Source organism: Cyanistes caeruleus, chromosome 13 (genome assembly GCF_971803275.1).
Source record: "Cyanistes caeruleus chromosome 13, bCyaCae1.hap1.1, whole genome shotgun sequence".
In the NCBI taxonomy this organism is placed as follows: domain Eukaryota; kingdom Metazoa; phylum Chordata; class Aves; order Passeriformes; family Paridae; genus Cyanistes; species Cyanistes caeruleus.
In genome coordinates this window covers 1,995,534-2,021,124 of record NC_141713.1, presented here as the reverse complement: position 1 = coordinate 2,021,124, position 25,591 = coordinate 1,995,534, and the positions used below count along the sequence as shown (strand labels likewise).

Here is a 25,591-nt window from a genome sequence, read left to right as displayed (position 1 = left end):
TGTTCTTGCCCCAGATGTGAAGGAGCTGGTTGCTCTCAATACAAAGTGATTAATGATTGCTTGCAATCAGCCCTGGAAATCATTGGCATTGAGTGACAGAATGATTCTGTGACATCACACAGCCTCACATCTGATGCTTGTTCTCGGCCACGCTGCTCCTCGTGCTGCCATTTTTGGCACTGTGAGCAGGCTCAAAAAAATTATGGCCTTTATGATGTTCATGAATAAACAAGTTTTCACATGAGAGAGGTTTCTATTTCTTTCTGCCAAATTTATTTTTCTGTTCACTCATGACCTCTCCCATCCCCGCTCTACCTTGTAGGAATGTTCTTTGTACAAATGTTCTGACATTTTTCCATCTCTGCACAAAAATACCTCACTGAATCAGACCTGGAACACCTGACTGCCACCAGATCTCTCTTCTCCTCTGTCACCTCCAAATGACGAGCTTCTACCTCACAGCAAAGATTCACATTATTTAAGTTAATTGCAGTTAATCTTTGTAGTTGCTTTATTAAATTTCTTGCTGTTTTTACCATGCACAAGGTCATCCAGTTCTTCCTCTATTAAAACCCAGTGATACTGTGAAGCTCATTAGTCCCCCAGATTAATCATGGAATCCATTCAAACAAGAGAAAAACAGGCAAGAACTCTGATATCTCATAGCTTTCCCAGCTGAAAACCCCAAAACATAATAAATAAGGAAAAAAAAATACAAAGGATTCTGAAGTCAAGCATTCAAGTTACCAAATTCTTCTTAATCCCATCAAGCTGTCTTTTATCATCAAAACTTTACATCTAGAAAATAGAAATACAACCTCTGTGTTCTGCATTCATATTAATTAGAGGCTAAGGAGACTTTCATGAAGAAATAGCTGGGTGTTCATAATTCAGTATACAAAAGTGAAACTCAGCTTGATAAACCTGCTCCTTGTAGTTCATTATTTGCATTTTGCTTCAGTGTAAGTTGTACAAGCATAAACAACAGGGAAGAACTCCTGCTTGGTAAATAATCCACGGAAATTTTTAGAGAGGCTTTTTGGCTCAGTCTGCAGTGGGTCCTTGTGCTCAGTGCCCAGCACAACCAGTATGACCAGTATGACCAGTATGACCAGTATGACCAGTATAACCAGTATAACCAGTACAGGGCAGGCTGGTGAGTGCTGGAACCACGGCAGCCATGATGCCTTGGAAGGAAATGATGTTTTAGTCTTAGGAAAAGATGGAACAACATCATAACTGTCAGAGCAATTTTCCACCTTGGTAGTTGAACACCTGAACTATTGCTTGTTTTTGCAGTGGAATTATTCCCAGTTTCTCTCTGCTCAGCTCTGAATCAGCTTGGAGATGTGTCATAAACAATGTTTGCCTCAAAGAGCCGCGTGGGCCAGCGCCGAGGAGGGACTTAATGAGGAGACAGTAGTTCCGTAAAAAAATACAAATAAAGAGCTTGGTTCATTTTCTGTAAACATCTGGGTTGTAAATAACTGTAGGCAGGATAGCATTAGACTTAACGTCATAAAGATTGAGTTCTTCATTTTAATTTAAAGCCACCATAATTTTCAGTTTGCATGGGAACATAATCTTGCAGTCTATTAGCAGGTACCTCAGAAACGTAGCACAAATTAGAACATTCTTACACTTTGCACAGGAAAAACTGAATAAACATCTGTATTTGTCAGGTATTGTTAAGATTTTCCTAGTACTGTTTCCTCGTAGCAGTGCACAAAGAAAGTTTGATTTCAAAATAAAAACCCAGACAACTTACTTAATATATCAATTTTCCAGATTCAAAACAGTTTAATTATTTTCACGCACTAAAAGAAATCCGTAAAAAAAAAAAGTGAGGTATAAAAGAATAATTTGTTTCCAATGGTTAATCCTTCAAAAAACCACAGGGAAAGAGGCTCAGGATGCAGAAATCATTAATGGTGGAGCAATTGCTGAGTTCTATTCCTAGAAACAAAGAAATAAAGCTACAGCTGGCTCCCAGAGGCAGGTGAGTTCTGGCTGACCTGCCAGGAGGACTCTGAAAAGGCTCATTCAGAATCTAATCAAACTGCTGGTGTGGGGAAGATAAGGCTTGAGTATAATTTTCTAGAAAATACTCTGTAAATGGTTCCAGACACATTTTTCTACTTGATGTCTTTCTTCAAGCTATTGATTCCTGTTTTCATTTTCCTGGAAGTAGCCTCAAAGAGCCAAGTGAGTCAGTCACTGGCACCAGCAATCCCAGCACCCAGGTAGGGATGGATGTGCAGGAAAAGGATCCGTGAGGAGCTGACCCCTCTGCAGGTGTCAGCCCAGGTGTGTGCTGAACATCCTCATCCCATGCCTTGCTCAAGCTCAGGAAGGTAAGATCCAGCCCTAGCAAAAATACAGGGAAACACAAGGCAAAGAAAACACCAACTTCCAACAAAAATATCCTCCCTGGAGCCTGAAGAGTCCCACGGCTGTGCTGGTGGGAACCCAGTCTGTCCCCATTCCTGATGAGGAAAATGTGCTCACTCCAGGTGGATGCTGACATGGAACCCTGAGGATGCTCAGTTCCTCTTCATTTTGTTGGAAAATATTATGCAGAAGAAACACAGCTCTAATACAATGTTCCTTGACTCCTAAGGAATCCTGCAGGAGGAAGCAAGTCCACGTGTGTGAACTCTTCCTTTCTCTGATGTGGGTGATAAGCCAGAAAGTTGTTGGGCACCAGGCCAGGGGGAGGGAGCAGGGACAAAGAAATGAATGAGAGCAGAGGTAATTATAGCACTTATTTCGATTAGGAGCAGATCACCAATGAACTCTTTTGCCACTTGTTTTCTCCTCAGGGAAATCTCACTTTCCCAGCTTTAATTTAATCATGGGAAAAATATGTCAAGTATTGATTATAACTAGAAACTAAAGTCTACTACAAGCATGTTCACATTAACACTTTCACTCAGACATGACCTGGAAGAAATCCTCTGTTTGTCTTTCTTTATCCTGATTCCTGAACAGACTGTCTTACAGAGAACAGCATGTTCAAACTTACAAACATCAGTTTGGGTGATGAAAAGTCCAGGAGGGAATTTGTTAAACCACTAAATTTACGTTGCTTGTGATTCTAAGTATAACCAAAAGACACATCTTCCAGTTCTGAGAGCAGAACACAATAAAGTCTCTGAGGAAGTGCTGCATATCAACACAGATTTCAATTTATTGCAGTTTGAAATAATATTCCAGTCAAGTCCAAAAGTCAGAGAATTTGTCAGCAACGCTGTGAAAATCCTAAAATGGTGCTGTTTGTTTATGACCCTTCAGAAATGAAAGAAACAAGTGACACACTGTCACAATGCATTAGTCTGCAAAGCAGGAACAGGAAATTAATGGATGGAAGATTCTAAAAGTGACCCTCTGCCACTTCTCCACACCTGCCCACCCAGGCCACACTCTGCCCTTTGCTCTTTTGTTCGTTCCAGACTCACATCCATGGCACATTTTGAAACTCATCAGTATTAGAGAAAGGCATTGTGTACTTTCAAGTCCTTGAGAAAGTTCCCAAGATGTCAAAGATCTGAAATTAATTCAGACCTTTTAGAGGAGAAGCAACAGCGAATGCTTTACCTGCACACTCCTGTCTATAATGGTTTGTGTTGTTCTGTAGCCCCTAAACTAATTTAGAGAGCAGAAGCTCAACCCCCTGAATCAAGAACAGGCCTGTGAAGCTGAGTGAGCACCCATCTAAATTCTGGCAGCTGGAGATGAGCAGCTTTTCTCCTGTGACCAACCTCCTCCATGGCAGTGCACAAGTTCTGACAAAGATAACTTCATGTTTGGCATTTTGTGATTAAGGAAGCACTGCCAATTGCCTGTGCTCAGCCTCCCCTCACTGTGATTGCTGTGAGCCCTGCTCTGAGCTCAGGGTGATGCTGGGGTGTGTGTGCTCCCAGAGAAACCTGAGCAGCACAATCCCTTCTGGAACTGCTCCTGCATTTATGTCATATGGCCTTTTATTGCTTCATCTGTACCCCTGGCAGAAAAAAGCTTTCAAACCAAACTCAAAGGAAAAACAGCCAGGTTTGCAGAACCTCATGGAAGACATTCAACAGCTGAAGAGTTCTACTTAGATTAAATTAACTTTATACAGCCTGGTTTTACTCACAAGTTCCATTTGATTTGGAAAAAGCCAGGATTAACGGTGTTATGCCTAAACCTGTAGCTACAGAATGTGATCTCTGTGTTCAGTAAGAGATCAAGCCTGAGCTACTACAGAAGGGAAGTGAGAGACCTCATTTCAGGTAATATTTGGGTCCTAAATACACCCAGGAAAGCTCAGGAAAATTTCTCCAGAGACACAAAATAACAGCCAGTCACATATTCTGATTTTACAGACATAAACTTGCTAGAAACCTCCTGGAATAACAAACATTTTCCTCCTAACCATTCCAGTCACCTGTAAGAAGAACTAGAGAAAGTTCCTGAATATTCTGCCCATGTTTTTGGTTTGAGTTACTAAGTAATGACATTGTTAGAGAGATTAATGTTAGAGCTTAACTGCTCCTTTAGCACCTGTCCAGTCCACACCTGACAGAGGAAGATAAATATATTTATAACACACAGCAAAGTGAATAACAAAGGGTTTATAAAGTTGTCTCTGACAAAACTGACAAGTTGTAGCTGGCAGCTTTAATCAGCTCCCAGCTGAGCCTGGGAAATTGGAGGGAACTGAGCACTGACCTTTCTGATGAATCTCTGAAGGAAGGTTAAAGTTTTGTTTACTTTTTTAATGGGCAGAACTATCAAGTTCTGAGACCTTTGGATAAAAGGAGGATTCCTGTGCGAGAGCACTGTACACTGTATTTAAGAAAGTCATTACTGGGTTAAAACTGATTTTTTCCAGTGAAGGATATGGCCTGGTGTTCCAGGAATGAAAGCTCCTATAAGGTTTAATGCCACAAGTAACTGCCAGATGCTGGAAATGTACCAGATATGTTTTTCATGTCTTGAATGTGAAAAATGCAGTAGAATATAATTTAAATTTCATTTTTACAGATCACTGGTTCTTAAACCACCAATTTGATTTCTTTTTCAACAAGTATTCAGCTTCTGCTTCTTTAGTATGGAAACAGTGGGATCTTTCATGTACATTTACTTAACTAGTACCAAGGAGACAAATGCAAGTAATGACCAATTATTTGATCAGCTCTTTCAAAGTAAGCTATAATTTATTATATTACAGTAGGTATAAAATCTCTGGGTTTAAAAACTCCTAAACCATCACTCTCTTTAAAGTGAATTCCTTGGAGCCATGTCTGAGGATTGAGAGATCCAGCAGCACTTCCAAATGTTTCACCTTACAGTGCAAACCCCACTGCAGCCACTGCCCACCTGACACCACAGGGAACTTGGTTTTTCCAAAAGCCAAAATTGTTTTCTGATTAACAGCATCCTGTCACAAAAGTGTCTGCTCTTATTGCTGGCTCAAGTGTCTGCACCATAGGAACAGCTGATACAGAAACCTCACAAGAATTTAGGAAGGTTGGTAAATCAGGATCAAGGAGAGTTTTGCAGCAAACGAATGGAAAACCTTTTATTTTTTCACAATCTAATTCACTGATTGCTTTCTGTTCACTAACTTCTAAAAAATGAGCCCACAGCTCTAAATCAGCAGCACACATGGACTCACAGCCCTCCAAAGCTGTTTGTGAACCAGCCACTGTGTAAGTCACTGTACAATTTTTCAAGCAGCACTGAAGGAACTTAGGTATTGATTTTTTCCAGAGCTGTACAGGATACACCTGAATGTCCATCAACAACACTTATGCCAGTAAAATACCTCCATGTTCAAGTGTGTTTTTTATTTGTCTTCTGGTTCTGCTTCAATGATTTCTACCTGGCAGCAGTGGCAGATACTGAAATTTGGTTTTAGAGCTGGGCCATCTGACTTTGTGTGTACAGTGTTATGTTATACACAGGTGTAATGTATAAACAAAAACATGAGCACAAAAAAATCCACTTCCTTCTGATTGACATCAGTGGAATTGCTCAACTGGACCAGTTATTTACTGGGAAGATGACAAAGAACCTCACTGGCACATGATTGTTGTAATGGAAAGGCCCTGACTGTAACTGAACCTTTTCCATTCTGGCCTGTTTTGCTCAGAAATGTTTTCAGTGCATCTGTTTAATGGGAAGGGAAAATAATTTAAACTTCCCTTGTGAGATAAGGCTGTGCTGCACTCTCAGAGTGAAGGGATATGAGAATTAAGGCCAGGCTGGATGGAGCTTGGAGCAGCCTGGTCTAGAGGAAACTGGGATTGGAACAAGGTGGTGTTGAAGGTCCCTTCCAACCCAAACCAATACGTGGACTCTGTGATCATCAGGAGGTAAAAGAACGTGTGAACAAAGCCCAGTTCCTGCTGCTCTCAGAGCAAGGCTCTGTTTCCTCAGCAGCAGAAAACAGCCAGTGAATTATATCCTCTCTGCAAGCATGAGACAACCCACACACTGCTAAAAAGTTTTTATAAATTGTGATGGATGACCCTGGAGCTGCTTCCACCTGCTCCTGCACACTAACATACAAAATTAAAAGGAAACATAAAAGTTGCATTAACAAAAAAGAAATGTTTGTACTACTACAAATTAATATGTTGACATTGCAGATCTATATCCTCATTTAGCTAAGTTACAATCATTAAAATATACAAACAATATTATTAATATCATTGTGGGATATCAATCAAAACCATTCCCACCACCTAGAGCATAATAAAAATCAACAAGTAGATTTTACACCAATAAATCTCCTAGAGTGTGGGTCAGAAATAAATTATATATATATATCTAATCAATACATAAATCATTAGGATTCTGGTTTATGGTTGAAGGAATTCACATCCTGATAGAGAAATGCAGGAGACTGGAGCACTTCTTCAGGTGCTAAAACCACTGTATTGTCACTATCACTGCTGGTTCAGAGCACCTGCAAAGTTGAAAATATTAAAGAAATAAAAGCAGATTTAAGAAATGCTACATTTAGTCAAAACAGCAATCCAAGTTGTTGAGATTCCTTATTATTCACATGCTAGAGGCATGCAAGTGATCCTGGACTAACAAACAGTGGATAATTTTTCTCATTTGCATGAATGGCTGATTTTTCATATGAATTCTGCCAAATGAGGTATTCACAGCATCCCACTGAATCCCACCTCTGAGATATTCACAGAATCTCAGAATGGTTTGGGTGGGAAGGGACCTTAAAGCTCATCCAGTGCCACCTCTGGGGTCACTTTCAGTGTCCCAGGGTGCTCCAAGCCCTGTCCAAACTGGCCTTGGAGGTTCCCCTTCCCTGTCCCAGGTGCAGGACCTTGCACCTTGGTCAGGTGCTTCTTCACATCTTCCTTTTTCATCCTTGTGTAACTTAAATTTCATTGGAGTTACGAGAGAAACTAATTTAATGTCTGATCCACGCACTCCAGACTGCTCATCATTTATTATATAAATTTACTACCCATTTCTATTCTAATGTGAGCAATTTCTATCTCTTCAACAGGCTAAAAAGCGTTTTGCTACATTTCAAAGCATTCCTGTCACATCTGTAAGACTCATTCAGCTGCTAGAGCAGCAACATTTTGAAACTTTATTTGAAAAATAGATTTATTTCTTATATAAATTGTGTTGTTCAAAATGCAATCAAATGCAAAGAATTTTGTGATTCTAATTGGACTTTTAAAAGCGTTAGATCTGCTCCTAAATCAGAGCATCACATGATATCTTTCTCACTTGCCTGAGGAAGTGAGCAGATTCCTTGGATTGTTTCAAAGCTTCAGTGGAATGAGTGATTCAGTTAAGCTCGGGATCTGAATCCAAGTGATTTACACTGCAAGGAAAGCACTTGGAAAAGCTCCACTCCTGTAGTCACAGAACAATCTCATGGTTTAATTCATTACTTTCACCAACTTCAGACTGGAATTACCTCCCTGGCTGGAGGAGAGCTCCTTCCTGGTGAGTGAAATCAGAGCCAGGCTCCTGAATCGGAGCACAGGATGGATAGGTCACCTCGGATTTTGCATGGAGAGCATATTAAATACATATACATATATCACTCTGGTGGCAGGCTCAGGGAACAAAAGCAGTAAAATATTTCCTCAGGGTAAAATACAGCTCCCAGGAGTGAGAAAGCCTGAAGCAAAAGGTTATTCTACCCAAGACAGATGCTGGATGTTTTATTATTTCGGGGGGGGATGCAGGGGTGTTGTTCTAATATGTGGTGTTCCTGTTCCTGGGACTTCATCCTGCCTGCCCTTTGAAGACCTTGGAAGCAAAACTTCCTTAATGACACTGATGGGCAGTGAGGGAACTGGAACAGAGAAGTCAAGACAGCAGTGCAAAACCATTCCATGTTTAATGAAACACAGGGAAGGATGATGGATGTAGATAATTACCTGCAATTTGTATCTGAGACAATCTTGGAGTAAAAACACCACATAAGGTTTTAAAAGTCCAAGGTGAGATTGCAGGTGGTGTAATTAATGGTAGGCAAGGCAGTCATTACCTCTGGGGAGAGGAAGGGGCAAGTGCTGGTCAGTATTTCAGGGTTACCTGTGTCAACATAAATGGGGATGACTTTTAGCACAGGCTCCAGCCTTCTCCAGGACAGCTAACAAACACCTCCTCCTGCTTGAAGGTCTCAAACAGCAAGGAAGGAAAAGGATCACACAGAATTAAATGAAGAAGAAATTAAAAACAAACACAGTGGAAATTTTTCAACATGAAAATCTACAAAATATATGAAAAGTTAATATAAGCAGCACAGTCAAAAGACAGAACAGTAGAAAGCTCAGCAGAGAAAAGGCCCACACTGTGCATCAAAGGTTCTGTTGGGTAATCCCAGAATCACAGGATGCTCTGAGTTGGAGGGACTCAGAAGGACCATTGACTCCAGCTTTTAAGTGAATGGCCCATATGAGGACCAAACCCACAACCTTCTTTCCCCTGCCTAAAACTCGTGTTTGGAAGGACACTGAGAGCCCCAGCTGAGCCCATTACCCACAGCAGCAGGGAGAGCACAGGTTCCATTTCCAATCCACTGCTGATTCTCTTGTTATGTCTAAACATCCTGAATTTGGACATTTGTATCTCTGTTCCCATGCCTTGCTCACAGGAAAGATGCTGAATTTCCTGGATATTTTGGCAGGAAGGGCTGAGGGGCAGAGCAGAGTGGCCAGGCTCAGTCACACAGCCCTGTGATTCCAGACTTCAGGGGGCTGAGAGGGAAACATTCGTTCAGTGCTCATCTCCATGGACTCTCTATGTGCTACAGCTCAAACTCATCCCAAGGCAGAGTGTGGGACATTGACTCATCAAAGTGGGGAAGAATCCAAACACTGTAATAGCATTTTTCTCTCTGGGGAACTTTACAAAGAAACATCAGTTAGGGCAGAGGAGAAAATAACAGCCCAAATATTTCAACCTTGGAAGTGTCCTATTAATGTATTTCCAGCTTCTCTTTGTATGGAATGACTTGCATGCAAATCCAACAGGACTAGACACAGCAGCTTCTGAACATGCATCCAGAGGTTTGGGGTTTTTTCCTTCTTTTTGAACTAATGAAAGGACAAAATATTGAGGGTTTTCTTTTTTCTTTTTTAAATCGAGATTTACTCCCTGCTGTCTGGAGAGCTTCTGATAAAGTCACTGGGATCCTCAAATGCAGAAACTACAATTTAGGAAGCAAAGGGAAAAAAAGGACTTGAATGCTGAGGCAGGAAATCATCCACAGAAGGTGAAGGATGGAAGAATTTGATAAAACACTTCAAGGGAGATGACTTGGGATGTAACCCAAGTGAGGAGGCTTATCCAGGGTGAACTGTGTTCATTTCTTCTCCTGTCCTACACACTGGTATTCCTCACTCCTGGGCATGTGTGTACATGACAAACGATAGCCCTGTCTCAAGGGAAGGTGCTGAAGGGAGAGAAGATTCTGAATTGAGAGCTCAGATCCTGCTCTCAGCCAGCTCACAATCAATAAGACTTATTCCTGCTTCATTATTATTTATATGGTGCAGTGAGGAAGGGATGGAGAACTCCCATGCTATTCTGTAGGCACAAGCCCAGAAAATTCTTCTTAGACCAATTTATATCAAGTTTCTTTCCTTCAAATGACTCACTGTGTGTTTACACCTCTGCAACAGAGATAAAGGTCTGTCTGCATCGGGGATTTTAACAAGATCGTTCTGTTCTCCTTGGTCCAGACACAAATTTTAGCCGGGGGAAGGAAAATAATTTTTAAAAGCAGGCCAAGTTTGCCCAGCTGAGATGATGCTTCAGCCTGTTCCATCCCCTGTCAATAGCCACGAGCAGCCAAGGGCAGCTCCCTGAGCCCAGAGCCCTGGTGTCCTGCACGTGCTATTGTGGCTGTGGAGCACAGAAAGCAAGGACATCTTCAGCTCCCACTGAGAGCACATTTTTTGTTGAAAAATCATTCCTCACTGTTTGGAATGAAACCCATTATTACCAATTAACCTGCTGTGAACCCATATCACTGGCTGAATTGAGCATAATTATTCATCCATAGTAATAGCTAAAGTAAATTCTGGCAGTCTCGGCTAACATTGACTTCTCCTTTGGGAAAATTTTCAATGATGCCGTGTCCTTGGTTATGTTTCTAAAACCTCTTTTGTGTTAAACTGCAACTGAAAGAGTATCATTATGACTCATTTCTTCTTGTTTCGTAATGTTGTTTTCTTTTTTCTTGCACAAACATCTATAAGTAACTCTATTATCAACTGAAAAATTACCTCCACGTGTTCAGAAACCTGATTTTACTTAAACAAAGTTTTAGCATTGGTAGCCCGTGTAGGTTGTCTAAAAATAAATTTTTAAATTAGTTGTTACTTTTCATAGCTTTTTAACCACACAATCTGATGAACCACAGCCCTGTGAGCAAATGCAGGCATAAATTTTGGTTTGAATTTATTTCAGGTTGTCAAATGTAATTTACTAAGAGAACGTCTGCCAAAAAAGAATCCAGAGGCAAACCTAAGTTGTCATCTTAAATTAAGTGTGGTTCCTTTTTGTTAATCTTTCTACATAAAAGGTTGTAAAGTAGTGCATTAAAGATGCAGTCCTCTTTCCTAATAAAAAGGCAGAGGTGGAAAAACAGAATAAAGACAGAATGTTTCTCCAGCTGAGGGAACATGTGCTCAGAACCGTTGAGTAAATGCTCCCTTGCTCTCTGAGAACTGCAGGCTGCTGTTTATTCATAGCCCACGTGTGAGGTGGGGAATGAACAACCTGACTGCTGAAGAGGAAGAGCAGCAAAACATCTGCCTAAGCTCAGCATCACCTTTTTGCACAGCAGAGTTATTCAGAATGGCAAGAAATCCTACTGTGACAGGCCAGGACATGCTGGGGAGAGCACATCCCCTCCAGCCTGCACTGGAACCGTGAAACTCATTTCATTAAGGACAGGATGGTTCTGGCTCTCGCTGAAGAAATGTTTGACTTTCAGAATCAAGAAACTCTGAATTATTAAACCATGCCCAAACCTTTGAGTCTTCACACCCATCCCCTCCTCGCAGCACTGGAAGGTTGTTCTTGCCTTCAGGGTCTGAATCAAGCACTTACTGCTCTTTTCATGCCTGTGGGTTCCCATCTCCTCCTCATCCTCCGTGTCCCAGCTGTTCACCTGAACCATGGGCACCTCTTTGTATTTCCTCCACACCCTTCCCCTCTATAAAACTGTCACAACTGATACCCAAAATCACTCCCTCACAGATCCTGCAGGAAGTTTTCTGCCACAGCTCCTTTACATTAATCTGTAGCAGCAAAGAAAAATTTCAAGTTTAGGTTCCATATTGGGAAAAAAACCATTAACAAAAGGGTTGCCAAGCCCTGGCAGTGTTGGAGGCCCCATCCCTGGAGGGATTTAAAAGCCCTGTGGCACTTGGGGACATGGGTCAGTGTCCCTTGGCAGTGTTGGGGGAATGGTTGGACTTGATGGTCTTAGAAGACTTTTCCAACCTAAATGATCTGTGAATGAACTGAAAAATCTCAGATTTGACAGCCCTGCTGGATGAGACATTCCCATGTTCCATTCAGATGATACAAATTTAAATGGAAATAATTATAATCTTATATATAATCCTATATAAATCTTATTTAATGCCATGTTCCTACGATAACCCCACTTTGGTAGAGATGAGGATTTATGACTTTTGTTAGCCCAGGTATAAATTTGTGTGCAATAGATCTGGGGGGGATCCACACCAGGTTCTATGACAGGTAAGTCTCCGTGCCCCCTTCCCAGATTTGAAACTGGTCAGGGAAGCCTCAGGGGCTGAGGACACTTCCAGTGGGCCAGTGAAAGGTGAGAAAAACAAGGCTGCTGGCATTTTATTTGCTATAGAGAGAGCCATCCCTAAATCTGAACGTGTCCAGGAGTCACAAACTGAGCTCAATAAAGCAGATTTGTTAAAGCTTCTATCTAAAAAGCCCAACTTTTAAGCTGAAACTCCTGAAATGTTTTTCAGCCCACAGGTCACTCTTTTGGCCTTTGATATGCCTGTCAGACACTCCTTTGCTGATCAAGCATCTCCTTTCCCTGAGTAGGAGCTGAGGCCTCTATTTTTGGAGACAGGCCCTTTCTATATCCCCTCTGTGAGCAGAATTTTCACCAACAACATTATCATCACTGGGAAAAACGAGTGTCCTACACAGCTCTTCTGCCTGCAGTGCTCTAAAAGATGAGGTTAAGCAAGTGAGAGGCATGAGCACTCTGGCTTTAGTCAGATTTATATGCACCTCTGCTGTACCCTTGGCTCTTTGCATAGATTAAAAGACAATATTCTACACAACCAATTAAGATCTTATCATATTAATTGAACTGCCATTATAGCATTACCACAAGCCATCTAAGTAATCACTATATGATAACTCCTTATAAACCAGTTCAGTGACCTCCCAGATGCCTGCAGAAACCATGGGCTTGGCAGTTTGCCCTGAAAGCTCAGAATCTGGCAAATAATTCCTAAAAAAAGGGACCTTTTTCACCAAAATGAAGCCTCCTACTTCTCTGTACAGGAGGGGAGAATAGGCGGGGTTTTTTTATTCTTTATGGAAACATTTTTGAAGGTTTAAATAATATCTAGACACTATTGAGAGGGAAAAAGGAAAAGATGAAGCTGACAGACTTTGAAGATAGATCATTATCCATCATTTGAGATCAAGAGGAAGACAGCTTTTACAGGCCGAAGATCCAGGTTCTTATTTAGGGTGGGAAGAAAGAATTTTCCTTTACCCAGTAGAAACAGTAGGACAGTGGCATCAAGCAGACAATCCACCCTCATTTTGATAGAATGTGAATTTCTCTTGGAAGAAAAGGCTTAGGAAAGAATATCCTGGTAGACTGAGCACTGGAGCTGTTCACCCTCTGCTTCTCACAGAGCTCTGCAGTTTAATCCCGCAGGTTTCAGCATGGATTGGCAGGCTCTTGGAGAGCTGTGCCATGCTCCAAGGTGGGACACAGCTGGAGCTCAGGTTGGGAAGCAGACAGCTGCTTTCTGCTGCTCCCAAAGAGCTGTGCACATCTCCAGCATCCCATGGTGATCGCTCCTTGAGTGTAATGGATTTAACCAAACCCTAAGGACGACTGTGGAAAGCCCAGCATACAAAAGGGACATTCTTTGAGAGCTCATATAAACAACCCATACCTTCATTCTGTGGGATATTTCCCAATGGGTTATGACAGAACTACACCAGGTGAAATATTACAGCTAAGTTACTGATTAAAGCCTTTTAAATTTTGGCATCACTAAATGATATTTTAAAAGACACCATGTGGTTTCAAACATGCCCCAACTGATGCCTTGAAGGTTTCCTGAAGCTGTTTACAGTTGTCTTGAAACACACTGAGTTCCTGGGAAGATTTGTGGAACTGAGACAATCTGAGTACTTAACACTTTCCAAGACTGTGAACCTGCAAATCTTCTGTCAGAATCCATAGCAGCAAATATGTCAGTAGCTTCCTTCAGCTTCACCTCAACCACACAGACTAAAAAAACAGTCTTTTTTTTCTTTTTTATCTTGTTTTTTTTTTTAACATGTTGTACCACCCCTGTTACCAATTCAAATACACAATATTAATGTCCAACTAAAAGTGTTCAGGGAATATCTCACCTGACAGGCAGCACAAGCGAGTACCTGTGAATGGAGTGATAGTGAAATGATCTCTGCATTTCCTCCATCCCAGCTTGTCTGTTGAAATCTGACTTTTGTATTATTCATAGAATAACCATTATCTGAATTTTCACTTCTGCAGTACAAAATCTTCAGCTCTGGTCAAAAGCTGTTTAATTTACAATCTCAAGTCTGAGCCATCGATTTTGGGTCAAGTGTTCCTGCTGAATAAGCCCCTCTGTTACCAAAGTGACACACAGGAGACTTCACAATAACAGATAGGGAACACCAAGATCTATCAGGTCACAGTAATAATGCTCTGCAGTGATGCAAATCTCAAGTTTCTCTGATACAACACAGATCAGGGCACCATGAGAACCTGTTCCTTCTCACCCTCTGCTCACAGAACAGCTTCTGCCTCCATCTCTCTTCTTGTTTCTTGTTATTTCCCATTTTCAGCTCCCCAGCCCTGCTTCAGTGTTCTGCTCCCTGCCTCGCAGCCTCTTTGACTCGTTAACCTCCCAGCAAACCAGACACATTTTTTGTTTCCTGGCACAGAGGATTTTCTCAGTGCTCTGTCATGCAAAGGCTCCTGTCCACAGCCCTGCGCTGCCCAAGGACTCCGCATTCCCTTCCCCAGGGAAGCAGTGGGAATCAGGCACTGAGGCAGGACTTGCACTTGCTCACTGCTGAGCACAGTGTGGGCACAGAAAGCATTAATAAACTTCATCAAACACAGTTCTCCAAGAGGGTATAAATTACAGAGAGCTGAGCAGTTCAGCCTGTCACATGCTATGACAGAGCAGCTCAGGAGCTCTCCACAAGCAGGCAGAAAACCATGAGAAGGACAGAAAGCCACAGAATTCACAAGGTCCATCATGTTTTCCTTGGAAAAAAGGTTATCCTTTCTAGAATAGTTCTCTCTCAATCAGGGATTGACAAGTCTGATATGAGAAGAAAAATTCAGTATAAAATCCCAGAATCCCAGAATGGTTTGAGTGGGAACAGGGACACCTTCCCCTATCCCAGGCTGCTCCAAGCTCCATCCAGCCTGGCCTTGGACACTCCCAGGGATCCAGGGGCAGCCCCAGCTGCTCTGGGCACCCTGTGCCAGGGCTTCACTATCTCACATCCCTAATATCTCATCTGAGCTTACTGTCAGTGTGGAGCCATTCCCCCTTGTCCTGTCACTACATGCTCTTAAAAAGTCACTCTAAGATGCAGCTGAAATAGAAAGACCACAGGTACATTACGGGAACTGTAAGAAAATTTAAGCTGGGTTGTCCCTAGACAATGTAATACCTGAAAATGTCCTATAATATACATTAAATTAACAGCAAAATTGCAGCAAGGTTTGTATTTCATTTTGTGCAGGTTCCCCTTTTACATAATGCATGCTGTCAGCAATCACTCTCTGCTTAATATGCATAGCAATTCCTCTTCTGTGTCACTTACTCAATATTTCTTCCCTTTCTACCAAAGAAAAGGCATGTGAAGCCCTAATCTTGCTCCAGGTTGTGCAGGCAGGGAGGTGAGAAGCCAAGGAAATGTGTCCTCTCCTGAAGGAACCCAGGCAAGCAGAACACCCACAGAGAGAGGGATGGGGAGATGATGATGGGCTGGGAGGGGGAGAGCATTTGCAGGGGAATGAGACACAGCTAAAACTGACTGACACCACCATCAAAGTTATGATGCATTCACTGCTCCTCACTTGCCTAAAATTCTGCCTCATGTGTGACCACAACTCCCTTCAGCTCCTCGAGGTCTGACTACAACACCAACCTGTGAAGAGACAGCAGCTGATGCAGGAAATTTTCATAGTTATTTGTAGCCTCAAAAAACATTGCAAATTCTTCCTGACTGTCAAGATGAGCTGGGATTCAATCAGATGTTTAAATACATGCCCAAGTACGAGCTCTTCAGCAGAGCCAATGGACCTGTTTGAAGCCAGGCATGGAGCAGCAGGTCTGTGCTGCACCCAACCCCAGAACAGAAATTCTATTTCAGCCCTGGAGGTTGTGGCCATTCCAGGGAAAAGCTGCATTTCTTGCTTTACTTCCACTGCTGATATTCTGGCTTATTGTTATTAAAGTAAAAGTTAAGGCATCAGGGACTTTAGAGGAGGTTTTATTTCAAGATGCTGCTGAAAAGAATGTGGATATTTCAGCCTGAGTAATTTTTCCTTAAGGAGGAAGAGATTTACCCTAAAAAATACCATCCAACTCTGTATCTGAACATAGCAGATATTAGTAAACATTATTGCACCAGTGAGCTAATACTTGTGAAGATAATACATTAAAAGTTTCAAACTCAGGACTTCAGGAAGCAAGAGAGAGCTGCAGCTCAGAAAAAAACCAGCTACAAAGCTTGATAGTTTTCTTGCTAAGAACAGCCAGGATGGAATTTTACCCTTCTCCTTCTCAATTTTTTTTTTTTACTGTCATAAATCAAAAAAGTCTTGCAATACAAAAATTGGCCAGCAATCAGTCCGAGCAGACTAATTGCTTTTGCTATTTAAAAAGAACCTCATTTTAAATGGCTCAAGTGTTGTGGTGTAAAGTAGCTATTGTACATGTGCATTAATTAATTTCCTAAGGATTTTTATTACATCTTCATGACACAGTCTAATTATCTGATAATGCTTTTTCCCATGTAGAGAACGATGTTGCTCCAGCATGCACTCCAATTGTACTCCAGGAGCCTGGGAAGTGGGAAACCAAAGGACTCGAGGTCTGTCTGTGCTGCTAAATAACACATCAGGAAGCCCAGCTGCAAAATCTCCTCTTTCCCAAGGGATACCAGAGATAATCTGTCAAACATCACTGTCCAACTTATGCATTTTTCATATTCTTTCAAAGACACAGAAAAAGTGAGGGAAAGCAAGTGCACAGTACTTGATTAAACATTTCACTTCTTCCTGAATGGAAAATGCAAACACTGGTCAGCATAAAGAATGAGGACAGTGCTGGCTGGCAGCCTCTGCCCCCACCTATTTCTAGCACCTGAAAAGCTTTTTTGCTAAGTGTGACTCCCCATCACTGGAGGGATGTCCTGTCAGGTCCTCAGGTCTGAAGTTTGGTGTGGAACTCTTAGAGCCACAACACAGAGCACAGCAACTTCCCAAAGCCCTGAAGCTCTTTTTAAAAGCTGAGGAAGAAATCTAACAATGAGCAGGAGAAATGCAGAACACAAAAACGTATCCTGGTCTCTGGAAAGTTCCAAATACATTTGACCCACAATATGCCACAGGAATTTGCAGTTTTCCTCTGTGCTGCTCTTCCACAATGAATCACAATAAGGATTGGAGGATCCAAGCTAGGGAGAGTTCCCAGTGGGACTCTCATTCCTCACAGTACAAGGGGAAGATTCTTTTTACCAGAGTACAGAAGAGATGGTCCCAGTTTGGAACAAACAGAAGGGTGTATAAATATATACCACCCCCTATCCAATATTCATTAGAAGGAGAAGCCAAAGTCTATCAATTTCATACAAGAAATAAATAAATGTCAGATTGAAAGTAAGGACTAGATAAAGGCTCAGGAATCTGCTCTCCCAATAACTCACTGAAACTGGCAGGTGAAAGAACTTGGATCTCAACAACAGCAGTGGGGAACCTGGAAAAATGCATGATAAATACAGGCCTTGGCAAAAAAAGAATTTCTGTATGTTTGTCTTAATTTTCATTCTGTTTGGGAAAACTCCAGTGAACTCCAATCTTGGCAATGACTTCAACTTCAAATTAATTTAGACTAAATAGAGTAGCTAAGAGTAGTGGAAGGTTTCCCTGGGTTTGGTACAGTGCTCAGGATGCATCTGGGCAGGGATCGAATAATTAGAGCCCAGTCTCCCCTCAGACTGCATTGAACTTCATGTGAAATCATTAACACCCTGTGAACACCCTGAGAGCCTCAGCACTGGAAATATGATCCACTCGCCTTAGACCAGAAACCAAACCTCAAATGAGCACAGCCCTGCTGGCCCTGGCCTTGCAGAGATTGCTCCACTCTGTTTGTGTGGGGACAAATCAAACAAAATTCTCCCAGCATATGGAATATGACCTGGGGGAGGGAAAGCTGGAGAGACAGCAAACGGATTTGTAAAGTCTAATCTGTGTTTGATGCACACAAGTTGCTCCCATTAATGTGAAATCAAGTAATATCACACCAAAAAGAGACTGCAGTCCCAATCCATCCCCTCCTCTGCAGCCTGTGCTGCCACAGAGCAGCCTCCTGCCAGCTGCTTCTCCAGATTTAACTCCTTATCCTTGTGCCAAAACTGGCTGAGGGTGAACTTGGCATCATTACTGGGTGAGAAATACACACAAATATTCAGATGCACTTCAAGGTTAGCTCTTGAGCTTCTGGGCCACAACTTGCAGCTCAAAGAAATGTGATGAATCCAGCAGACAAATCTATAAATCCCATCCCTGGTCCAGCAGTTCCAGGGCATTTTCCCATGCTGGAATTCCATCCCTGCCCTCTCCCAGCCAGCAGCACCAGGCACAGGCTGCAGGGCTGTAGGTGATATCACATCCTCTTGAAAAAGAGTTCAAAGTTTGAGTCCAAACCTTCCCAACACTGGGGAAATTCCTGCTCCCTGGGGAGACAAAGCAGCTCAGGACCCTGCCAGAGAGGGATGGGAAGCACAGAAAGGAAAAGGAACGTCAGTTGTGCATCATTTGTAGATATCCCCCTCTGTTTCCTTGTTTTCCATGTACTTGGCATGGCCATGGGCCCCATCTGCCAGGGGAGAGGGGACTGGAAATGGGTGAGCAATAAAACATGGCAGCACTTGGAGGGAAACTGCAATTTCCATTCTATTGATCCTCTCTGGACATCAGTGACACACTGAGTTTGTTTGGAAAACTAAATTCTAGAGCATGTTGCTGGAAGATGCTCTAGTTAAGCTTGTTAGGCTGACTAAAATGTAATTACATTTATTTTTCCATTCTAAGATGCAGCAAGGAAATATACATTCACAGCTAAATAAGCATAAAATTTGGCTGTATCATATGGAAATAAAACTTTCTGGGATAAAAAGGTGCATTTTATTAGTGGTTTATAAGATTAAAATTTCATTGTAAATTATTTCCAAAACTATGGTATCACAAAATTAAATTTTAATTAAATTGAAATTCCCTAATAAACAAAACCTCCAGGATCTTTTCTGCAGCAGCTTCAAATGGTATACAACACCTTCCAAAAAACCTCCCCCAAAGAAACAAATAGGAAAAATTGGCACTTCAAAAATCATTATGTAAAAATGGATCTTTAATACTCCCTGTCTGTAACATGTAATTCCTGACAGGAACAAAATCCAGATATTAATTTGCTTTTTTCAGAATGTACATTCGTGCTTAAGTAATTTTTGCTGACAAGAAAGGTGCCAAGGAACCTCCATGCAGGTTTCTGTAAATGCAGCCTTCACTCCTCCCCTTGCTTATAAAAAACCATTGGCAGCCACACTGGGGGTATCAATATTGGAGAGAAGTGCCCAGCCTCCCTTAAGTGGAAAAATGTCAATAGAGAACAAGAGCAAATCATTCCCTGATCCATAAATGATTATCTGGTGGTGAGATTTTTATCACCCTGTTCACCACTGTCTGCAAAATCTGAGTTTTAAGAGTCCTGAAAAAAACCCCCTCAAACCATTTTGTCCTTCAAAGTACAGAGCAGGAGCCTGAATCAGCCTTTCTGGTGCTTTGTTACCCACCCTCGGAGTGCCAGCACTGCTCTGCTGCATCGGGGATGCCAACACCTCTCCCTCAGCCCTGCAAACTCCATTCCCAAAGCCCCCCAGGGCTTTTTGTTCAGTGGAATATCAGCAAGTGCTGACTCATGAACTTTCCTTGTCAGGCTTTGTTCCTCCTCTGCTGTAAACAGACTCATTATTTGACATTCCAGTTTCCAATCATACATTTTTAATTTTTTTAGGAGAGATTGTCGGTTGTGAAATCTGCTCCAAATATTTCTTTGATTCTTCAGACTCCTGAATATTAAGAATATCTTTTCTATTTTTCTTTCTTCTCTGGCACATCCCATGTGTACCTCAGTTCTGCTCTTCTGCTGCCTTTATAATGCTCTTCAGGCAGCAAATCTGTAATCAGGAGCTCAGGTGGGTGATGGTCCCCAGGTAAAGCCAAAGCCTTGAAGGAGCATCGTGAATTCAAATTCTCCCTGTCCTTATCCCACAGAATGTGGCAGAGTTTAGATAAGAATACATTAAGGATGATGTATGAACTGAGGTCCGAATCTTTCAATAAGTATTGTTCCAGATGAGATGAGTGAGCTCTTTAAATGGATTACTTTCCAGAAGAAAAGACTTTACTGCTGTGTTATCATAAATCTATATTTCCACGGCACAGACACTGTAATTTAATTATGGTGTTTAGCTTCTGTAAGTTTAAGGTGCAACCTTGTCTCCTTTCAAATCTACATGGACAGATGTCTTTTCTACCTCATGGAATATTTCATTGAAGTATTGTAGGGAAAAAAGCAGAATCTGAAGCAGCAGAAGTACTTTTTACTAAGAAAATGATCAAAACAAATATCCAGGAAGTTCTCGACGTGACAAGGAACAGACACCTCAAGCAAGTGGTGTGTTTTTTGTAATAATGCTACTTGAATATTAAATCACTTGGCAAAACAAAATCTTAGTGATTAGGAGCTGCTTTAAAGAAAAATACACTTTTTAGCCTTTTTTTTTTAATTATCCATCACTTTAAGCCAAGTGTGTAAGAATATTCAAACCCAATAAAGTGTGGTGTGGAAGGACTCCTTCCCAGAGTCCCCACTGAGGAATGACACATTCTACAAGAGCAATTTCACACTGAAGTAATGAGGAGGCAGAAAAGGTTGTTTTTGTGACTTCCTTACCTGCCAATCACTGTCTAATTGATGGACTCAGGCAAATGGAACAGGTGAGTGTCTTTATCTGCTTGACTGCAAAACTAAAACTAAAACACCAGCAAAGCTGTCCAACTTTCTGTAGAGTTAATATCAAGTTAACACTGAAAAATATTAATTCACCCAGCTCTGCTGGAGGGAGGCAGTGTCATAGAGCTGTGACACGCTCAGGTACATCAGCCACATCTAGAAAGAGTCTCCAGGGCCTGACCTCAGTGGAAGCCATCAGTCAGCTGAGGGAGGCTGCACTGGTACCCTCGTCCTTGAGCTGTTTATCCAAACTGAGCCTCAACAAATGGTTCCAGAGCTCTGTTTGGGAGAGTTCAGAAGGACCTGACCACTGTGAGGGGTGAGACTCATCAACAGCTGTGGAGAAAGGACAGCAGGGAGAAAAGCTGAATCTCCAGGGCTATCACCCAGCACCTGCTCTCAGCTTCAACCTAGCAAAAGAGAACAAAGCTGTGGCCATCCTTAACTGATGCCTTACATTTCAGCTTTCACATTTTCCAGATTCTGTACTGCATTATTATATAACTCTGAAGTTCATATTCAGTGTTACCAAGTTCTCTTCACAGTGTAGTCAGACAGAAGAATCCTTTTCCAGCCTGAGAGCCAAGGACACCGTTGCAGCTTTGGGTTCAAAGCGTGTAACCAGCAGGGAATTGAGGAGAGCAACCTGGGAGGGTGGGACTGCATCACCTGGAGCTGGAATTGGACAATTAACCCCAATATGGAGATGGACCAAAACTCTCCTAACCCAGGGTCTATCTTGGGTGTAGCCACAGCCAGGCTCTTGTACTGCCCAAGGTGTATCCTTTAAAGCCTTTTTAATAAATCCCTACTTTATGTTCTAGGTTGCCTCTCAAAGCATCATGACCACCCAGCTGTTTGCTCTGCTCAGTGCAAACCTGGGCTGAAAACACAAACCAAAATCAACATCACTTTTTTTCTGGGGGAAAAAAAGAAAATAGCTTTCCCACTGAAATGTCACAATCTGAAATTTTAATCTGTTTTCTCATCTGAGGGCTTTACCAAGGCATCAGCACACTGGAATGTCCACACAGTGTGAGCTCCATGGGCAGCTTATTACTGGAATGATGTCTCTGATTGTGTGCTGCTCAACCATTCTGAGAATGGTTGTGGACCTTTGCTCAGGAAATGCATCTTTGTAATCATGTTGTCTGCTTTCCATTCATTATTGACCAGCAAAATCATATTTTAAACCTAAATTATTCAAAATCTTGCTGTATAGCAACATTCAAATCCTCTAAATAAAGAATATATTCGTTAAATGCTTAATTAGATTAATTAGATGAAAAATCATTGAATAGGTTTTCACGTGGGAGTTGAAAAAAATTTCTTAGCATAATGTCAGATTTCCTTATTTTCGTTTTATTGCTCCTTGGTTGCTTTTCTTTCCGATGTATTCACAGCTCCTTTCATTCCTTTCAGGTAGGCTTCCAGTGGGACAGATGGAGAACTTTGGGCAGCAACTAAACCAGCACAGGACCCACAGTACCCAGTTTAGCTCAGGGCAGTAGGAAATCCTTTTGTAGTTTTTTCTCCAGTCTTAGAAAGGAAAAAAAAAAAAAAGCAAAGCCTTGTCTTTCACATGTTTTTACACTGCCTACTTATGTCAGCACAATTCACTGCTGAGAAACTTAGAATCTGTAACTTTTTCTGAGTGAGTCTGGCCAGCTGCCATTACATAAAAGAGCTCCACAAAACCATCCCATGTTTCCAAAGCTCGGAGGTTAAAAATACTGGATATTAGGATATTAATTAGGATATTAGGAGTGTCGTCCACTCCCACTGAAATCTATGACATTTGCCCTTTGTTCACACTGCTGGGTGATGAACATTTAAGGCAGTTTCTGTGTCTAAGGGAAAACAAAATGTGAAAGGCATTGGGGACACCAGGGCTGGTCCTCTCTGGTCACAGAGCACACCTGCTGCTCTTTGTGCCCCAGACATTCCAGACAAAGCTCAGGAAGCTGTTCCCTCCCATGGTCTGTGCTAAACCACAGATTCCACCTCTCCAAGCACAGGAACAGATCAAAGAGCCAGAGAGGAAATGAGGCCCCACTGAATGACTGATTTTGCAGGACAAGATGCAGAGTGGCTGCAGTAAATGTGGGTTTTGGCCACTGCAAGATGTGCTCCAGGTAATCCCTCCTGCAGCCAGAGACCATGGCTGGGACAGGAATTTGCTGTCCCTGCTCCCTGAGATGTGTGTGGCAGCTCACAAACCTAAACCCAAACTCATCCAAAACAAAGATTTCTCCAAGCACTAAACTTGAAAAATTTATCTTTTTATGCCCTTTTCTTACACACTGAGGTTTTTATCATCTCCAAAATGTTTTTCCTTGATCCTTTAATGCTGTACATGTGTGGCTACTAGGTCATCCTACTCAAAACGAGTTTGTGGCAGCATTAGCAGAAGAGCTGAGCTCCAAGGACCACAGAGGTTGGATTTTACCTTCAGGAGGAAGAGGAGAAGGAAGAACACCTCACACCTGGCAGAGTCCCCTTTGTTTCCTCTTTGCTGTCACAGCCACTGCTGGGCCTGGTGCATTTCCAGCCCAAAAGGAACTGATAAAAACTCATCCCAAGATAATTCCCTGTGCAGAAGGAAACCACAGGAAGAAACTTTCTGCTGCCCAGAGAATCTATTTTAAGATATTGGCATTTGATATAAATAAAACAAAAGCTGTTCAGGATTCATTGTTCTGTCTGCTGAGTAATGAACACCAACATGATAATTACATCAAAATTGATTGGTTTAAAAATGCCTACTCTAATTAATTTATTATAATACTTAAAGGACAGTTTCAGACAAGCTCTAGTGCACCAAGGATTAAATGTCATTCACTTGCAGTGCCCAGGAGACTACACAGACACCCATCTGTAGAAAATGAAAATTAAAATACAAATCAGAAATTAAAAATCAGAATCATAGAAATCATTACATAAAGGCTTGGGTTGGAAGAGACCTCAAAGATCATGCAGTTCCAACACAGCAAATAGGTTTAACTTTTTTATTTCCCAATCCTAATTTTCTTTGCTCTTAGTATTATGTGAACATTTTTTTTATATTTAACTTTCTCCTTTTTTATCTTTTTTAAACAAGGAAAGGGAAAGATGAGAGATCTCTGAAATCTCAGCTCATAACTTCTTTTTTTTCAGCCTGATGGGGAAACCTGGCTAGGGATTTCCCTGTTTATCCAGGCTGAGGAAGGACAGCTCTTCCCTGAGGTGGGAGTTTGGACACAGGCAGTAGCTAGAGAAAGATTTTCAAACCCAGCAAGTAATTGAACCATGTTGATTTCTTAATTTGCAGATACTTTGCCAACTAATTTAGGCCATAGGAATAAGTTATAATTTCTGCATTTAGAATTTACGTGTTCCAGCTGTGACCTGTCCACGCTGAGCTGGGCTTCTCAGAACAAACACTTAATTCTGGCTCTGAGTCACAGCCCACCCAGCCCAACTGCTGACATGGGAAGGGTTCATTTACAAATATGCCCTTCTATACAAATATATTGGCTGGAAAATATCAGGCAAGTGGAGATATAAGGGGAAAAAAAAGGATAAATCAGAATTCCCAGAATATTTGATAATTTGTCTGACTCTTAAATTGGTAACCTCGACTCAGTTTGGAAAGTAACTGCACAACCCACTGTGAGGGCAAGAGTTTTCCTTTTAGAGAAAGTCAGTTTACATTTCATCAACTGAACACAAGCTTTATTTCTTTTTTGTTTAGAAGCAGGAAAGCGTAATGCCACAAAGACCAAAAGCCCTCTGTTGGTTTATAAAAAACTGCTGTGCTCTGAGCAAGAGCTTGGCCTGCCTCAGAGTCCATTAATAGCTATCTGTACCAGAAAGACAGTCGTGTATTTCTGTTTGTTTCTGTTCTCCAATTCCTCCCCTCCAAAGGCTAAATTGTGCTGCTTCTAGTAAAGATTAAATAGCAAGCAATTCAACTTCTGGCACTACACTTCCAAATACGAAAGAGGTTATGTCATGCAAGAAGAAAAGGGTTTTCTTTGGGATTAAGCATTCTTCTTCTTTCATGACATAATGAAAGGGAAGGGGGGCCTTTTAAAGCTCTGTGACATTATCAAACTTTGCCACAGTCACGCTGTGTGAAAGTCCTGCACATCACCGATGCTAAGGATAGACAGGAAATGATAATGAAAAAATCAGTATTAATTGCTCCCAGAGCCAGGATCTGTTCCATCCCCGTGTACAAATAACTGCACAGCTCTGCCTCATTGCTTGTGGTACTGGAGCAGGGGAAAAGTCACTTTCATACCCTGGTTATTTACTCTGTAGAGTTACTCAGTGAATAGTAAGAAGAATCTGAGGCACAGAAAGTCAGCAAATAAATCACAACTGACAGGTTTTTTATTTCAGTCACACTGTGGTAAATTCAAATAATTCTAATGAAGTCAACTGTGCTGCTCCAGACTGACCCATCATCACACAGAGTGGGACAATCGCTCTGTTAATTTAACAAAGAGAAAAGATACACT

At 41.6% G+C, this 25,591-nt stretch overlaps 1 protein-coding gene across 37 annotated transcripts in view; it reads right to left on the bottom strand.

The window, feature by feature from the left end:
• Positions 1-25,591, bottom strand: part of MEGF11 (multiple EGF like domains 11) — a 255,052-nt gene that overhangs the window by 206,915 nt on the left and 22,546 nt on the right. For 17 of the 37 annotated variants that reach the window (XR_015275704.1, XR_015275710.1, XR_015275702.1 and 14 more), the window contains exon 1: positions 916-1,091. The exons of 4 other annotated variants lie outside the window; for them this stretch is intronic. The gene's annotated coding sequence lies outside the window, so the exon portion shown is untranslated. Of the gene's footprint in view, positions 1-375; positions 1,110-25,591 lie in introns of those variants that run through there. 16 more of the 37 variants (XR_015275705.1, XM_023933783.2, XM_086848738.1 and 13 more) reach the window with 12 other exon arrangements.